The sequence below is a fragment of the Mizuhopecten yessoensis genome, unplaced genomic scaffold, assembly GCF_002113885.1.
Source record: "Mizuhopecten yessoensis strain PY_sf001 unplaced genomic scaffold, ASM211388v2 scaffold715999, whole genome shotgun sequence".
Taxonomy (NCBI): domain Eukaryota; kingdom Metazoa; phylum Mollusca; class Bivalvia; order Pectinida; family Pectinidae; genus Mizuhopecten; species Mizuhopecten yessoensis.
Window position 1 is genome coordinate 40,590 of NW_018479897.1, and position 6,000 is coordinate 46,589.

Here is a 6,000-nt window from a genome sequence, read left to right on the forward strand (position 1 = left end):
ACTATAGAGGCTGTCTGAGTTAATACTATAATGATAACTATAGAGGCTGTCTGAGTTAATACTATAATGATAACTATAGAGGCTGTCTGAGTTAATACTATAATGATAACTATAGAGGCTGTCTGAGTTAATACTATAATGATAACTATAGAGGCTGTCTGAGTTAATACTATAATGATAACTATAGAGGCTGTCTGAGTTAATACTATAATGATAACTATAGAGGCTGTCTGAGTTAATACTATAATGATAACTATAGAGGCTGTCTGAGTTAATACTATAATGATAACTATAGAGGCTGTCTGAGTTAATACTATAATGATAACTATAGAGGCTGTCTGAGTTAATACTATAATGATAACTATAGAGGCTGTCTGAGTTAATACTATAATGATAACTATAGAGGCTGTCTGAGTTAATACTATAATGATAACTATAGAGGCTGTCTGAGTTAATACTATAATGATAACTATAGAGGCTGTCTGAGTTAATACTATAATGATAACTATAGAGGCTGTCTGAGTTAATACTATAATGATAACTATAGAGGCTGTCTGAGTTAATACTATAATGATAACTATAGAGGCTGTCTGAGTTAATACTATAATGATAACTATAGAGGCTGTCTGAGTTAATACTATAATGATAACTATAGAGGCTGTCTGAGTTAATACTATAATGATAACTATAGAGGCTGTCTGAGTTAATACTATAATGATAACTATAGAGGCTGTCTGAGTTAATACTATAATGATAACTATAGAGGCTGTCTGAGTTAATACTATAATGATAACTATAGAGGCTGTCTGAGTTAATACTATAATGATAACTATAGAGGCTGTCTGAGTTAATACTATAATGATAACTATAGAGGCTGTCTGAGTTAATACTATAATGATAACTATAGAGGCTGTCTGAGTTAATACTATAATGATAACTATAGAGGCTGTCTGAGTTAATACTATAATGATAACTATAGAGGCTGTCTGAGTTAATACTATAATGATAACTATAGAGGCTGTCTGAGTTAATACTATAATGATAACTATAGAGGCTGTCTGAGTTAATACTATAATGATAACTATAGAGGCTGTCTGAGTTAATACTATAATGATAACTATAGAGGCTGTCTGAGTTAATACTATAATGATAACTATAGAGGCTGTCTGAGTTAATACTATAATGATAACTATAGAGGCTGTCTGAGTTAATACTATAATGATAACTATAGAGGCTGTCTGAGTTAATACTATAATGATAACTATAGAGGCTGTCTGAGTTAATACTATAATGATAACTATAGAGGCTGTCTGAGTTAATACTATAATGATAACTATAGAGGCTGTCTGAGTTAATACTATAATGATAACTATAGAGGCTGTCTGAGTTAATACTATAATGATAACTATAGAGGCTGTCTGAGTTAATACTATAATGATAACTATAGAGGCTGTCTGAGTTAATACTATAATGATAACTATAGAGGCTGTCTGAGTTAATACTATAATGATAACTATAGAGGCTGTCTGAGTTAATACTATAATGATAACTATAGAGGCTGTCTGAGTTAATACTATAATGATAACTATAGAGGCTGTCTGAGTTAATACTATAATGATAACTATAGAGGCTGTCTGAGTTAATACTATAATGATAACTATAGAGGCTGTCTGAGTTAATACTATAATGATAACTATAGAGGCTGTCTGAGTTAATACTATAATGATAACTATAGAGGCTGTCTGAGTTAATACTATAATGATAACTATAGAGGCTGTCTGAGTTAATACTATAATGATAACTATAGAGGCTGTCTGAGTTAATACTATAATGATAACTATAGAGGCTGTCTGAGTTAATACTATAATGATAACTATAGAGGCTGTCTGAGTTAATACTATAATGATAACTATAGAGGCTGTCTGAGTTAATACTATAATGATAACTATAGAGGCTGTCTGAGTTAATACTATAATGATAACTATAGAGGCTGTCTGAGTTAATACTATAATGATAACTATAGAGGCTGTCTGAGTTAATACTATAATGATAACTATAGAGGCTGTCTGAGTTAATACTATAATGATAACTATAGAGGCTGTCTGAGTTAATACTATAATGATAACTATAGAGGCTGTCTGAGTTAATACTATAATGATAACTATAGAGGCTGTCTGAGTTAATACTATAATGATAACTATAGAGGCTGTCTGAGTTAATACTATAATGATAACTATAGAGGCTGTCTGAGTTAATACTATAATGATAACTATAGAGGCTGTCTGAGTTAATACTATAATGATAACTATAGAGGCTGTCTGAGTTAATACTATAATGATAACTATAGAGGCTGTCTGAGTTAATACTATAATGATAACTATAGAGGCTGTCTGAGTTAATACTATAATGATAACTATAGAGGCTGTCTGAGTTAATACTATAATGATAACTATAGAGGCTGTCTGAGTTAATACTATAATGATAACTATAGAGGCTGTCTGAGTTAATACTATAATGATAACTATAGAGGCTGTCTGAGTTAATACTATAATGATAACTATAGAGGCTGTCTGAGTTAATACTATAATGATAACTATAGAGGCTGTCTGAGTTAATACTATAATGATAACTATAGAGGCTGTCTGAGTTAATACTATAATGATAACTATAGAGGCTGTCTGAGTTAATACTATAATGATAACTATAGAGGCTGTCTGAGTTAATACTATAATGATAACTATAGAGGCTGTCTGAGTTAATACTATAATGATAACTATAGAGGCTGTCTGAGTTAATACTATAATGATAACTATAGAGGCTGTCTGAGTTAATACTATAATGATAACTATAGAGGCTGTCTGAGTTAATACTATAATGATAACTATAGAGGCTGTCTGAGTTAATACTATAATGATAACTATAGAGGCTGTCTGAGTTAATACTATAATGATAACTATAGAGGCTGTCTGAGTTAATACTATAATGATAACTATAGAGGCTGTCTGAGTTAATACTATAATGATAACTATAGAGGCTGTCTGAGTTAATACTATAATGATAACTATAGAGGCTGTCTGAGTTAATACTATAATGATAACTATAGAGGCTGTCTGAGTTAATACTATAATGATAACTATAGAGGCTGTCTGAGTTAATACTATAATGATAACTATAGAGGCTGTCTGAGTTAATACTATAATGATAACTATAGAGGCTGTCTGAGTTAATACTATAATGATAACTATAGAGGCTGTCTGAGTTAATACTATAATGATAACTATAGAGGCTGTCTGAGTTAATACTATAATGATAACTATAGAGGCTGTCTGAGTTAATACTATAATGATAACTATAGAGGCTGTCTGAGTTAATACTATAATGATAACTATAGAGGCTGTCTGAGTTAATACTATAATGATAACTATAGAGGCTGTCTGAGTTAATACTATAATGATAACTATAGAGGCTGTCTGAGTTAATACTATAATGATAACTATAGAGGCTGTCTGAGTTAATACTATAATGATAACTATAGAGGCTGTCTGAGTTAATACTATAATGATAACTATAGAGGCTGTCTGAGTTAATACTATAATGATAACTATAGAGGCTGTCTGAGTTAATACTATAATGATAACTATAGAGGCTGTCTGAGTTAATACTATAATGATAACTATAGAGGCTGTCTGAGTTAATACTATAATGATAACTATAGAGGCTGTCTGAGTTAATACTATAATGATAACTATAGAGGCTGTCTGAGTTAATACTATAATGATAACTATAGAGGCTGTCTGAGTTAATACTATAATGATAACTATAGAGGCTGTCTGAGTTAATACTATAATGATAACTATAGAGGCTGTCTGAGTTAATACTATAATGATAACTATAGAGGCTGTCTGAGTTAATACTATAATGATAACTATAGAGGCTGTCTGAGTTAATACTATAATGATAACTATAGAGGCTGTCTGAGTTAATACTATAATGATAACTATAGAGGCTGTCTGAGTTAATACTATAATGATAACTATAGAGGCTGTCTGAGTTAATACTATAATGATAACTATAGAGGCTGTCTGAGTTAATACTATAATGATAACTATAGAGGCTGTCTGAGTTAATACTATAATGATAACTATAGAGGCTGTCTGAGTTAATACTATAATGATAACTATAGAGGCTGTCTGAGTTAATACTATAATGATAACTATAGAGGCTGTCTGAGTTAATACTATAATGATAACTATAGAGGCTGTCTGAGTTAATACTATAATGATAACTATAGAGGCTGTCTGAGTTAATACTATAATGATAACTATAGAGGCTGTCTGAGTTAATACTATAATGATAACTATAGAGGCTGTCTGAGTTAATACTATAATGATAACTATAGAGGCTGTCTGAGTTAATACTATAATGATAACTATAGAGGCTGTCTGAGTTAATACTATAATGATAACTATAGAGGCTGTCTGAGTTAATACTATAATGATAACTATAGAGGCTGTCTGAGTTAATACTATAATGATAACTATAGAGGCTGTCTGAGTTAATACTATAATGATAACTATAGAGGCTGTCTGAGTTAATACTATAATGATAACTATAGAGGCTGTCTGAGTTAATACTATAATGATAACTATAGAGGCTGTCTGAGTTAATACTATAATGATAACTATAGAGGCTGTCTGAGTTAATACTATAATGATAACTATAGAGGCTGTCTGAGTTAATACTATAATGATAACTATAGAGGCTGTCTGAGTTAATACTATAATGATAACTATAGAGGCTGTCTGAGTTAATACTATAATGATAACTATAGAGGCTGTCTGAGTTAATACTATAATGATAACTATAGAGGCTGTCTGAGTTAATACTATAATGATAACTATAGAGGCTGTCTGAGTTAATACTATAATGATAACTATAGAGGCTGTCTGAGTTAATACTATAATGATAACTATAGAGGCTGTCTGAGTTAATACTATAATGATAACTATAGAGGCTGTCTGAGTTAATACTATAATGATAACTATAGAGGCTGTCTGAGTTAATACTATAATGATAACTATAGAGGCTGTCTGAGTTAATACTATGATGATAATTGAGTTTATAAATGGTGAAAACTTAAGAGACTTTTTACTGTAGATATAATTATTTTCTTTACCAATGCCTATTTTATTTGCTTTTAGTATTATATGTACACCTGTAGAAAATGTATTTTTGTGTGTGATACCCTTGGCCTGGTGGTGTTACATGATATGGTGTACCTGTATTGCATCAAGCTTGTCTACAATATAGATAAAATATATCTCCACACATGTTTTAAGTGCATTGAAAAACAAATGCATATTACAGGTAAGACCACTTGAGATATATTGAAGTCAAAGATATATACTTCATACAGACAGCTCTATCAGGTTGTATATTTGCCCAGTGTTAACCTCCCTTATCTACCTGTTTTATGTGTCCGTGTGAGACATTGGTTTATTCACGAGATAGATAAGGGAATGTGTATACCTAATATGGTCAGAGGGGGAACAAGGTGTAATGTGTATTGAAATTTGGAAAGCTTAGCCCATACCTACCACTTCAGCCATATATTCATTAACTTACATGAAATACAAACTTCAGGAATATCGATTTTAATAGATCCCAATAAAATGTTACAATGAAGCCCCCTTGTGTAATTTGCAATTATATCTGTGAGTGTGTGCACATTGCAAAACAAAACAAAATCTGATCATGATCAGCAACCTTTCCCTTCTCACACTCTTAACCCCAATACTTGCCAACTCTCCCTAGGAGGGAGACTCTTGATGTTTAACCCTTAAATTTGATATTTTTAAGTGAAGATTTGCTAAACTATTCCTCACATTCTAAGATCTAATGATTTCATCCAAAATAACAACTCAAAATATGTCATTTTGAAGGGTTATTTGGTCCCTAAGGATTCCAAAAGGTTGACAAGTAAGTATGACCCCCCCCCCC

The 6,000-nt window shown here is 31.2% G+C and overlaps 1 protein-coding gene across 3 annotated transcripts in view; it reads left to right on the plus strand.

The window, feature by feature from the left end:
• The window catches only part of LOC110441501 (ATP-binding cassette sub-family G member 2-like), a 38,773-nt gene that overhangs the window by 11,285 nt on the left and 21,488 nt on the right, over positions 1-6,000 (plus strand). The window lies entirely within an intron of this gene.